The 12,913-nt window shown below is 46.0% G+C and overlaps 1 protein-coding gene across 1 annotated transcript in view; it reads right to left on the bottom strand.

Annotated features, from left to right (window-relative positions):
- Positions 1-12,004, bottom strand: part of LOC142774483 (uncharacterized) — a 38,400-nt gene extending 26,396 nt beyond the window's left edge. Inside the window, exon 1 of the mRNA XM_075874824.1 lies at positions 11,776-12,004. The gene's annotated coding sequence lies outside the window, so the exon portion shown is untranslated. The remainder of the gene's footprint in view (positions 1-11,775) is intronic.
- Positions 12,005-12,913: the final 909 nt, after the last annotated feature.

Here is a 12,913-nt window from a genome sequence, read left to right as displayed (position 1 = left end):
GCGCAGCCAAGGCACGTGAAATCCAAATCCTTGAAATTGTAGACAGAAAGCGATGCTCCCGAAAGGATGCCATTGCTGAAATCCAAGCCCGAACTCAAGGGAATGAAGGAGCAGCTGCCCACCATAACATAGCAATGCAAGCATCTTTTTCCCTATCAATTGCGGACATGATCGAGAAGGCTTTGGATAAGACTGTGCAACGCCTTGCTACCACCCTATGTGAGTTGCTTTCGCACATTGTGAATAACCAAATCACACAAGTCTATGGAGCACAGATAGATATAAGTACGGCTGTAGAAAATGCTGAGTCTGCACACCCGACAAGTGAGGCAGAATTTGAGATAACTCCACCGGATGCACAATCTGCAGAGCCCTCTGCAGAAGGCGTTCAGAGGCAAAGCGAAGGTGCACAGGAAGCTTCTTAGGACACACAAGATATGGACATAAATCTCAAATGCCTAAAGCGTTCTAGATCCCCTGTCTCGAAAAAACCTGGCTCGCCGAAACATGTAAAAAGCAAGAAATACCAGAAAGACAACCTTTCAAAAACCAATTTTCTAAAGGAAAGTATTTTACATAAGGTATTTTTAGGTAAAGTATTTTAGATAAGGTATGACGAAGTCATAGAGTCTCTTAAATATATACAATGGAATTGCCGATCTCTTCACTCAGCCATAACAGATCTGTAATACCTGTCTTCCAAATTCGATCCGGCTATTATTGCATTACAAGAAACTTGGCTTTCCAAACATCATTTATTTCACCTACCCAACTTCCAAACCTTTCGTCTAGACCGTCCATCCAAAAGTGGAGGTTTAGTTTTCTTTATAAACAATAAATTTAGTTTAAAGTTAAAAACTCATACAAATGTATGTCTTCTGAATGCGAAATTTTCTCGTTAGATTTTACCTTGCCAGGATACTTGCCTTTTTCGCTAATAAACGTCTACTTTCCTGTAGGCGTTCAAGACACGAGATTGTTAGATATGGCTGCTAATTCATGCTGTAAAGAAAAAATTTTAGTTGGCGACTTCAACTCTCACCATACCTGCTGGGGTTTTAGAACAGATCAGTGTGGACAACGGTTGTGGGACTGGTCGGTAGACAACAACTTATTGTGCCTTAAGGCTAGAACTCCCACATTTATTTGAGGTCATTCACGCTCCGCCTTAGATTTAAGCTTTGTAAGCTCGGCCATTGCTAGTACATCGTGAAAAGCCCTTGATTGCGCCTCCACCATTGACCACTTTCCAATAATGTTCGAGATCGCTTGCCCCGTCAAACCTTCATTCTTCCATGCCCGGACCTATATAAATTATACAAAATTTCAACACGACCTAAAAACTGCTTTAGACGCTCCCTCTCAGGACGGAGATGACACTAAAGCTATGAAATTAAGCGCAGTATTTAAAAGGGCATAGAAAAACGCTGAATTTGCTGTTAAATCGGCGAAGAGAGTACCCTATAGCCGCTGGTGGAATTCCAACTGTTCACGAGATCACAGACGAAGACAGGCAGCTTGGAAGAAGCTAATACATAATCAGTCCCCTAAGAACTGGTCAGATTATAAATTTCTTGCCGCAGTATTTAAACACACGGTGGCCCAAGCTAAAGAAGAATATAATAAAAGACATTTCGATTTTCTCTCGAAACCTAAAAATAGGAAAGCTTTATTTTAATATATGCGATCTCGCAAAATTCTGCCGTTTACAGTAAATACTGAATATGAAAAACTATCATTGGAAGAAACGAAGAACTCTTTAGAGTCAATTGGCAGAGGTCTAGAAATTATATTTTCTTTGACTATGGCTTTCAACTGGCAAAAGTCTAGCACAAGCACTGACATCGAAAACGTAACGCGTTCTGAAGCATCAAAAGCAATTCGAGATCTAGCTACCATCGTCAGCTCCTGGTCCAGATGGAATCACAGTTCTTATGATTAAAATTTTATTTAAGCTATCCCCCGGCGATGTCCTCAATTTTATAAACTTCTCTTTGAAGAATGCTTGGATACCGTATGACTGGAAAATAGCTAAGGTACTTAGCCATTATTAAAAAAGCAAGGATTAGGTTTTACCATAGAAAATATCAGACCCACCTCGCTTACTTCGAACATGGCGAAACTCATAGAGAGGGTCCTAAAGGGCCGAATAAACTCCTGGATGACGACTAAGGTCATATTAAAGCCAAATCAAATTGATTTTTGTTGTGAATGCTCAATTTGGTGCGCCCATGCGGATTTAGAGAGTCGGAATACAGCTTGCTCGTAAAAGGAAACAGTACGCCGCATTAGTAACTCTCGACATAGCTAAAGCGTACGACAGTGTCGAGCACTCTATTCTACTGACCACCGTGCAGAGTCTAAAGTTTCCTCAGTATATTACTGAGTGGATAGCAGAATTCCTAAAATCAAGGAAATTGTATTGCGTGAAGAATGGCTGTTGTTCGCATAAATTAAACAGAAACGTGGTGTTTCCCAAGGGTCCTTCCCATCTCCAGCATTATTCAATATACTGATGAGCTCTATTCCAATTGTTGAGGATGTTAGTGTCTACATTTATGCAGATGATCTGGCGTTCTTCGCTGCAGAGAGCGACATTTACACACTACATCAAAAACTGCAAAGATATAATAATACACTAGAAATTTGGTAGCAACTCCATTTCATTGTCATTGAATATCAGTGAAAGTGCGCTCTTCGTGTTTCCTATAGCAGATACAGTTTCAATTTCTGTATTGTATAATCGGGAACCTATTCCACAAGTAGATTCAGTCAAGTACTTAGGAATGATTTATAATGAAAAGCTAAATTGGAAGCCACACATTGAATATTTAACAGCACAGACACAACGGGCGTTAGGTTTATTACGCAGGTTAAGCAACAGAAAATACGGGCTGCGCAGATACACGATGTTAATAATATATAAAATGTAGTTGCGACGAGTATTGGAATTTGGGTGTGTATTATTCTCGGGGACCGCTGGTTATAAAATTAAACCGCTAGTAATGTTAAAGCGAGAAGCCCTGCGAATATTCCTGGGACTTCCCAGGTTCGTGGCGAAAGTATATTGTATCAAGAAGCGCGATTGCCAGCACTCCTCTGTCGATTCCGCATTCTAACGGTTCAAACCTTCTTAAAGTTTTACAGCTTACCGGCGTGAAGATCAGAGTACGCATTTATCAGCGACGCTGACTCTTTCTTTCTTGCACATTGGCCTCGATTTTATACCCCTCAGATAAGTTTTCGTTAAAGAGAAACTGGATTGCATAAATGTAGACATTAGCACAGTAATTAAAACTAAGTCCTCAACCCTCAACATTAGAATAGAGTACGATGAAATCTTCCCCCTACAAGCCAAGCTGCAGTCTCTTAAATTTTTGACCATTACATTAAATGAGTACTTGGTACATGCAGAAACAAAAAATTTCATAGCTACAGACGCTTCTGTCAACAATGAAAAGGCAGGCGTAGGAATTGCGTCTGATTTCCTCGGCTGGTCTTTTTCAGTAAGGCTTCCAGATTTCACTCCTATATTTTAAGCCGAACTAGTAGCTATTATTTTAGCTCTACGTATAATTCCTACGACCGAGACCAGTGCAATCATCCTAACAGACTCACTTTCCGTGTGTGCAGCTCCGACAATCTCCGAACAATATCGTGCCCTAGCAGCGTTCCACACACTAGCACCACCGCATTTAAAACCCCTAAAATTAGTGTGGGTCCCAGGTCATTGCGGATTACAAATAAATGAATTGGAAGATGCTTTGGCACGAGCATCACTCGATGGACCAGTAATTTCAGTACTTCCCGAGTTAGAATATATATCAGGGGTTGCATATAGGAAATTCGCTATTTTTACAGATAGTTTAGAAAATATCACACAACGGACAGATTATAAGCACCTCAAATTTCCATGGAAAGCCCAGTGCAGTCCGTCGAAAAAACTTGAAATGATAATCTCCGGATTCCGGTGCCGTGTCCCCCCATTAAATTTTTATTTACACAGAGCTGGTCTGACACTTTCCCCCCTTTGTTCGTTTTGCGAAGAATCAGAAACTATTGAACATTATTTTGGCTCAAGTCGTAACTATGCATTAACTAGGAAACGACTTTTAGATATTTCATTTGCGAAGCTAGGTTTAAATTTAACCACAGAAAATGTTCTAAGTTTTGGTGCCTCTGTTTTGGGAAATTGCCACAGAGATGCATTCGATGCGGCGTGTAATTCTATTCAAGACTCTAATTGTTTTTCAACAAAGCCCACGTTAACAGGTACTCAAAAAAACCGCGTCGAAAAGTAATTTTTCAAATCTGGATAAATCCGTGACATACAGAATTAATCGGGTTAGGCAAAACCAGCTGTCTGGTCGGCTCCCAAAATCAAGTTATAGCTATTAGTATCTACTTTCTTGTTGATTCTTTTTTATCGCTATCTAAATCTTTGGTTTATTTCTTTTTTTGACATACTGTCTTCACTATACAACTCCCCCCCCCCCCCATTTTTCTTTCGTTGTAGGCAATATTGCAGTTATCATTCATATGAGACTATATGTTCTCTTGGCCAATCCCCCAGAGTGGGTACGAGCCATGGATTAAAGGCTACAAAAAAACAAACAAACAAACAAACAAACAAAGGCTCAGCTGTTGAGGACACGCTGATTTCGTCGTCCCAAGTGTATCTGTGTTTTATTCGCGTTGTACCGCGACACTGGTGGAAGTGCTGGGCCGCAACCCTGTCTGATGCTCCACACGCCCGCTGGGAGCCGCTCATTGAGTCCAGACGCATTGTCACTTGTAGAAACACCGGTGCATCGCTCCAGTCGACGGTTGCGAGGCCTCACGCCAGAGCTGACTCACTCGCCGGAACCTGCTAGGCACCGCACACCTCAACCAATGGCCAACGCAAGCCCACAACAGGTGCCTTAAGGCAGCTTTCGGACGCACCCATCTCATGTAACCCTCTTTCAACCCATCGTTCCCGATCGCTTTAGTGGCGGTGCCCACGAAGACGTTCACGACTGGCTTGACCACTGCGAGCGTGTTGCCAAGGTAAATCAGTGGTCGGAACAGGAAAAGCTTTCACGTGCCTATTTCTACCTTGACGACGGTGCTCGTACTTGGTATGAGAATAGAGAAGGCAATCTGTCAGCTTGGCCCGACTTTCGATAGAAGTTCGTCGATACCTTCGCCAATATTGATAGAAGGGACCGTGCGCAGCAGTTATTGGAGCTACGGGTTCAAAAACCCAACGAAACCGTTGCAATGTTTGCGGAGGACATGACTCGTCTCTTTCAACGAGCTAACCCGCACATGACGGAAGATAAAAAGTTGAGTTACCTCATGCGCGGTGTCAAAGAACAGCTTTTTGCCGGGCTACTGCGCAACCCTCCAAGTACCTTGATTAACTTTATTAAGGAGGCTACGACTATCGAGCGGGCCCTTCATCAACGCTGCAGGCAATATGACTGCATGTCCTGCAATGTCCCAAAAAATGCTATCGCCATGACGCCTGAGAGTCAGAGCTGCTTGTGAGACTTGATTAGGGAGATAGTTCGCGAGGAACTGCAGAAGTTGCGGAACCCGGTTGCTGAAAATCCCATCACGTCGATCGCTGACGTCGTACGCGACGAAATCCACCAAGCGTTGTCTACGGCTAGTCCTGGTGCTCAGCAGCGTTCTATGAGCTACGCTGCCACTCTCCGACGTCCACCACCCACTATGCCGACGCTGTACCACCAGGTGCCGATGGCCCCTTCGTATCCACTGCAAGAGCAGACACTGCATCCATAGTACAGCCATAGAACCAGCCGTCCACAGCCACCCCATGGGCATCGACGCGTCCACCGACCCGGAAAACAGATGCATGACGTACAGTGGACAGACGTCCACTATGCTTTCACTGCGGAGGTACAGGACATATTGCCCGTCATTGCTGGCATCGAGGTGATTCATTCCGTCCTCATCGACCTTGGTTTGACGGTCTAGGTTAGCTTTTTGTTGACAGAAAATGCACAAAGGGGAGGGGTATATTGCAGGGTGTATAAGATGGCGAAAAGATGGGGTAGGTAACGTACGGGTCTGTAACTGGCGCCATACTATTTCATGGTAGCGTGTAGCTCCATGACGTAAGGGGGGGGTATATAGTGTGCTGTAGGCGGTAGTGATTTGCTATATCGTGGAATGTCAAAAGACGATCTCTCGCGCTTAAAAAGGCCGCGGGGTCTAAGGCGCTGTCAAAGGCCTGCGCTCGGCCCGTCACTCCTCGAGCAAAGGTATGAGCCGCCTCATTGCCACTCAAACGCGCATGCGCGGGCACCCATATGAGAGCAACGTCTTGCGTGGGAGGATGTTTTTCAAGAATTGAAAGGGCAGTTGATGAGGTACGACTTGTGCTGAAGTTGCGTTGATAGACCTAAAAGATGGCAGCCTCCTCTGCCTCCTCCGAAGAGGTGACAGTGACGGATGCCGTTCTGAGCGCCTTGCCGTTATAGTCGACAGCAGAGAGGACATAGGATGAGGAGGATGGGTATTCTGCCGCATCGACATAGAGAACGTCATTGGCTCCATGCAATTTTTTCTGAAGAGCTTTTCCTCTTTGGATTGGGCGCTTAGTATGATGTGTTGGATGCATGTTTTTAGGAAGGGGCAGTATGAGCAATTGTTTGTGTATGTTTTGGGGAATGTTGTATTTAGCATTGGTGAGTGAGGTGAAGTTATTTCGGGTAGACGATAAAATGCGGCGACCTGCGCTAGTGGTCGCGAGCCTTGCGTATTGAGCTGTTAAATGGGCATTGTGGATTTCACATAGGGTATTTATGACTCTTGTCTGGTGGAGTAGTGCATTAGAGGTATTAATTGCAATGCGTAGCGCGTATACGTAAACTCTGCGGAGGAGCGTGTTGACCGATTCCTCTGCTAAGTTAAGGTGAAGGTAAGGCAGAGTATGTGATTTTACTAATCACAAAAGCTTGTATTACACGAAGTAACTCTGACTCTCGGAGCTCTCCATTTTTCCCTGATAGTCTTTCTATCATTCTTAGGATGTTTTCAATGGTATTGCGCAAAGCTTCGAGTGTGTACGTATTAAGTCGGTTGTTTTGGATAAATAAACCTAGCACACGAAGGCGTAATACTCTAGGAATGAGGCACCCATTTATGTGAACTTTGATCATTGGAACGTGTTTGTTCCGACGATGAGTTGGTAGAAGGAGTGACTCTGATTTAGTTGGGGTACAATAAAGGTTCATCTGAGATGTTAGTGCTGCTATTGTATCTACAGCTGTTTGAAGGCTGTCTTGAATGTGTCCATCTGAGCCTCTTTTCACCCATAAGGTGATATCATCGGCATAGATGGAGAAGTTCAAGTCAGGGATACGTTGAAGAGCGTTGGGTATAGGTAGCATAGCCAGGTTAAAAAGGATTGGAGAGAGCACTGACCCTTAAGGTGTTCCGAAGCTGCCTAGTGTATAGGGTGAGGAATGTTCTAGTCCTTATGTTGATGTAGCTGTGCGGTCTGTGAGGAAGCTTTTATTGTAAGAGTAGATTTTAGCGCCACAAGAAATGCAGTTGAGGCCAGCATTTATAGCTGAGTGGGCTACGTTATTGAATGCTCCATGTATGTCCAGACCAAGGATTGCCTGAGTATCCTCACTCTGGTTAGGAGTTATGATGTCTTGTTGAAGGCGAAGCATCGCATATTGCGCGGAAAGTGAGGGCCTAAAACCAATCATTTCTGGAGGCAGTAGTCCATTATCCTCCACGTGTCTCTGGAGGCGTGCAAGCACAACATGCTCCATAGTCTTTCCAAGACACGATGTTAAAGAAATGGGCCTCAGATTTTCTGCTGAAGGAGCTTTGTTTGGTTTAGGAATAAATATGACTCTGGCATCTTTCTACAAAGGTGGAAGGGTGCCCGTGTCAAAACAGTCGTTAAAGTACTCCGTCAAAGCTTTAATAGATATAGGGTCAAGATTTCTAAGTAATTTGTTGTTAACGCGGCCGGGACCTGAAGTCCATGTGGTACGGAGTGTTGCGAGGGCGTGCCTAACTTCCGCTTCCGTTATCGGCGCATCTAGTGACTCATTAGGTTTCTCTGTGTAAGATGGCATAGAATCCTTACGTAATTGAGGTAAATTCAACGTGCGGACGTTATAGAACAGCTGTCCTAAATGGTCACTGTGCTTGTGTAACAGTTTAGTGATAGCGTGAGAGTTTTGTGTGCGAGAAGCCTGGGGTCCAGCAGACGTCTAAGAAGTTGCCACGTTCGTTTATTACTGAGGTGGTCATGCATTCCTTCACAAAGCTGACCCCTATGCTGTGCCGCCAATTGAGTCGTGTATCACTCGATTTGTCGGTATAGCTTCGCTATTCTAATGCGCAGTTTCCTGTTGTGGCGCTGGTGTTTCCACCGTCGCAGAAGTGACTGTTTTGCTTCCCACATATGGAGAAGCTTGTAGTCGAGAGTAGTTATCGGGGTGTCAGGGAGTAGAGTTTTCGTGTGAATTTCAACATCTTTTTGAAGCTGTTGAGTCCACTCGGTAAGGTCTGCAATACGTGAGGGAGCGGTGCTGTTGCGGGTGTCTCTAAATTTGCCCCATTCTGTGAGCATCAGTGGTTTGGGTGGAATGGGTCTGTGTTTTATTTGTAAAGTAATGCTAATAATGTATTGATCACTGCCAAGATCAGTTTGGGTGTTAGTCCAAACCATTGGGGGGGGGGGGGGGGCATTGTGAGGGAGGGTAAGATCGGACGGTGTATCTTTGTTCACACTGTTCCCCAAACGAGTTGGCTCCTCCGGGTCGTTGTGCAGTGTAAAACAATGTGTTCGAATATGGCACCATTGGGATCTGCCTTTCGGTGTAGATGCGGTGTAACCCCATGCTGGGTGGGAGGCGTCAAAATCCCCCACTATGAGGAGGGTGTGTTTGCCTGCCGAGGATGTAGCTCGGGCAAATAGGGAATCGAAGCGGTGCCTTTGCTCTTGCGGTCTACTATATACGTTGAAAATGTATAAGAATGGTGAGTTAAGTTTATCAGGTAGTATTTGGAGAAAGTCGTGCTCAATGTCGATGTAAGCAAACTTTGAATAGGTCACTGTAAGGTACTTCTGAGGTAAGAGCGCAGTGTTTGGTTTAGTATCAGCCTGGTTTTGATGCGTTCTATAACCTGGCGGCTGCACTACACCTGTTCCTTGTAACGCAATGATTGGAGGAAGGGTAGTTTGTGATTTGATGTACTGCAGGAGGTTTGCCTTTTTTCGGCAGAACCCCCTGCAGTTTCATTGCCATACGCAAAGTTCAGTGCGGTTACGAGGAGCCATTTTTGCTAGGTTGATTTGGCTTAGGTTGGGCAAGCTCTGGATGGTTAGCTCGGACCGTGTCGATCCACTGCGTGACCCTATCTAGGGTTTGTTGCATCGGTAACATGGCTTGTATCGAGGCCACGGACTCATGTAGCTTCTGCAAGGAAGCTGTGGAGAAGGTAATAAATTTGTCTAGTTTTTCCTCAAGTCTGGTTACTTTTTCTTTCTCTTTGTCAACCTTCTCTAGTTTCGCTTCGACTTGTTCTACTCGCTCATCGAATGACAATGTGGGAGTCGAGACTTCGTTTCTGCGCAGGTGGTTGAGCAGGGTGCATAGCTATTGGAGTGGTTGAGAGAAGAGTTGGTGCTGGTGAGATAGGTGTAGGGGTAAAGATGAGGTGGGGAGGTGTGTGGAGGTAGATGGTTGTTTGAAGGACTGAAGCTCTAGGCGTAGTTTTGCATTTTCTGCCCTCAATTTAGCCATCTCATCCTGCAATAGTTTGAGCTGCTTTTGAATAGAGCTTTCAGGGGAGGCTACATGAGCGCAGCTCACCTCCTGTCCAAGACCAGTCCAAGGGCTGGGGTCTTGATGAATGCTTTTGTTGCGGCTTCGGCTGCGACTTCTTCGGCTTTGCTGTCTTGTAATACTGGGTGAGCGTCCCCTAGGGGCGTTCTTGAAAGATGGGCTTGGGTCGAGGAATGGAGCTGCATCTTGCTGGAAAGTTGAGGGTGCGTGCTTTGGTTTGGGCTTGTAAAGCTGTGGGCACTGGGGCGAGCTGGTGGGGTGGTTGGTCACTGTTGCACACCACACACTTAGGTTCACATTCGTGATCAAGGATTGGGTTCGGAATGCCACACATTGGACATAAAGGCTGACGGGCACCTGCGCATACGTCTGGTCTGTGGCCAAGCTTGCGGGAGAGATTGCAGGCTTCCGTCTTATGACGATAGGGTACGCATCTGGTGATGCCACCCTGATAACTTATGTAGAAAGGCACGCGCGTACCTCTGGAGGTGACCAAGATGGACGTTGTGGAACCCATGCGACATCCGGTCAGGATGAGGCCTAGTCTGTCATAGTCCAATAGACTTGACAAGATCATTTCAGATGTGTGTTCCAAAGGAATATTACGGATGACCCCTCAGCAGGTATTCGATGGATCGGTAATGTGGGGGATCACTTCAAAGCTGCGCTCGTCCATCTTGAAGGATTTGATACGGTGGTATGCTTCGGTGCGTGCCGAGTCCGGTGTGCTTATGAGCAGAATGTTGCTTACAGAGTTGATGCGGTATTGGTCATGTAGGGAGCTTGTGAGCACTGCCGCTTTTAGGACGGAATGTATGAGTTTCGGAAGTGGAGTGTCAGCGCAGCTGAGGCCTCCACGTATTCGCAGGACTATTTTGTAGTCGTCCGCTGGAAGTGGAGGAGGTCGGGGGGCACTGCGACTAGTCGATGGGAAGAGCTTTCTGTGACTCTTCTTGCGAAGTGTTGATGGCAGGAGTCGATTTCTTCGGAAATGAAGCGGGCTTTCTGGCCCTGGAATACACTTGACGCCAGCTGCCTTCATCATCGTCGAGAACTTCGGCGGAGGGAAGCTACTCTACCTCTGTTTCGTAGAAGACCATATTGGTAGGCCTATCTTCGTGGATGCGAACTGCAAAGCACTCACTTGAAATCACTTCAGATGATGCGGTCGATAAACTAGAAAGCTTCACATTTGTTCAAGTTGCCATTGAATGACTTAAATAGTCAGAAACAGGAGTTTTGCCGAAGCGCTTGCGAAAGGCGGCCGCTTCCGGTGGCGTCTATGGCGCGTCTGTCCGTCGCCGCGAATAACGTCGGGTGTCTGACATAGCCCAGCTCACGGTGCAAGAGTACTTTAGGTGAGCGAACTCCAGTATTATCCGCTGCCCGATAATGTCCTGCTTCGCAAGGAGCCCGAGCAATGGCGCTACGAACTTCGGAAAGTGCCATTACGCATTCACCTAACGCGACTCGAAGGGGAAAGATAGGCTCTGCCTTTCAACAGCGAAGGCGTTCTTAGTCGAGCCTTTCATGTCCAGGGGCCGTCACAGTTCATGGGCCAGTATGTGCCACCAATCTTAGGTAAATGCCACATCAGAAACGTGCCACTACGCCCACTATTCGCTACTCTGCCAATTCACCAGTACGCCCGCAACTGCCCTAGGCACTTCTCCACGTCATTAGCCTCATTTAATCGGAATCCCATTTTATTGAACCAGCTGATATAGTTGGCGAAGACTAAGCCACTAGCTTACCAGATTCATCAGTGTCCGCCAAGCACAGTTACCTGAATTTTTCTACTCCGTCAATCGTATTAACCCTTCATCACAGTACAATTCGGGCCCAATGTTCTGGAAGCAGCCCTCCCGCTGTCACGTTCAAAGCACAAATCATTCAATGTTTCCATCATACTTATAGAGTAGGAAAAGGCAATCTACGCCCCGCTCACCTGTGGATTCCTCGACATTGGATGGTAGGTTTTGTCCTGTATGCACGTTGATGCCGACGGTCGAAAGAAAGCGGCTTCGCGTCGGGCAGAGCAGCAGAAGAACGGTGAGCAGACGTTGCCCTTTCGGCGTCACTTCGCGGTGTTCTTAAAAAAACAAATGAACAAAAACGGCAAGTTCTCCAGTATCACGCGCCAGCGCCACGGTCATCCATCTGGACTTTGACGCTACTGCCAGCCACACGGAAATGCCGGTCCTTTGTCTCCGGTGGCTTGCGTTTCTGAATTCGAGTGACATCAGTGTTTCGATAACGGTCACGATCTCGGTGATATCATGAATTCGTCGGTTGCAAAACTATCGTCCGCGAAATCACTCCCACATTCGGCGACGTTCTTCGAGTTGGTTAGCAGCTCAATAAAACTGCATATTTGTCCAGTCATGTTTCACAACACCGGAGGCGCACGGCCATACTTATTAAGAAGAGCGCCGCATCTTAGAACACTGAAGCGAAGTAGAGGGAAAATGCTGCACTTCGTCGAAACAACGCATTATGCATCCCTTCAAACGAATAATCCGGTGCCGTTCCCGTGCGTACAGCCGACGTGAAAAGTATAGAAAACGTAAAATATGAAAAAAACTGAACTTTCCGGCAAATTAGCAATGAATCTGGTCGAATTTCATTTTACGATCTAAAACCATGCGGCCACTTATGCATGCAAGCAGGTGACTGTTTTGATTGTTTGAAGAAACCTTGATTAGGTCGTGCGAAACACGCCTTAGCACGCAGTTGGTGGCACCCGCGTCGGCACCACCAGGTTTCAGCCGCATCGCACCCTTGCTGTTCAGTCCTAAGCTTGAAAGCGAAATCCATATTCCTTTCGAAATTCTTCGAAATTCATACTCTTTCAAAACTATTTTCTTCTGCAGGGTTGATTTGTGTGTACCCTTCTCATCCGCCTCCTCGAGACGACTACCCATTCAGCACTGCCTCCGGCATCAGACTCATAATAACCTTTTTGCAATTGATGAGGCTTTAAATTGTCTTTGGGAACGGCCTACCCCTGACCAAGCCAGAAAGCCATCTTGTGTCGCCTCACATTCTGGTGGCTTGCGATGTCATGCTTCTAAAAGGATCACATG

This window comes from Rhipicephalus microplus, chromosome 10 (assembly GCF_043290135.1).
Source record: "Rhipicephalus microplus isolate Deutch F79 chromosome 10, USDA_Rmic, whole genome shotgun sequence".
In the NCBI taxonomy this organism is placed as follows: Eukaryota; Metazoa; Arthropoda; class Arachnida; order Ixodida; family Ixodidae; genus Rhipicephalus; species Rhipicephalus microplus.
The sequence above is the reverse complement of the archived record's forward strand: the minus strand, read 5'-3'. Positions and strand labels throughout refer to the sequence as shown.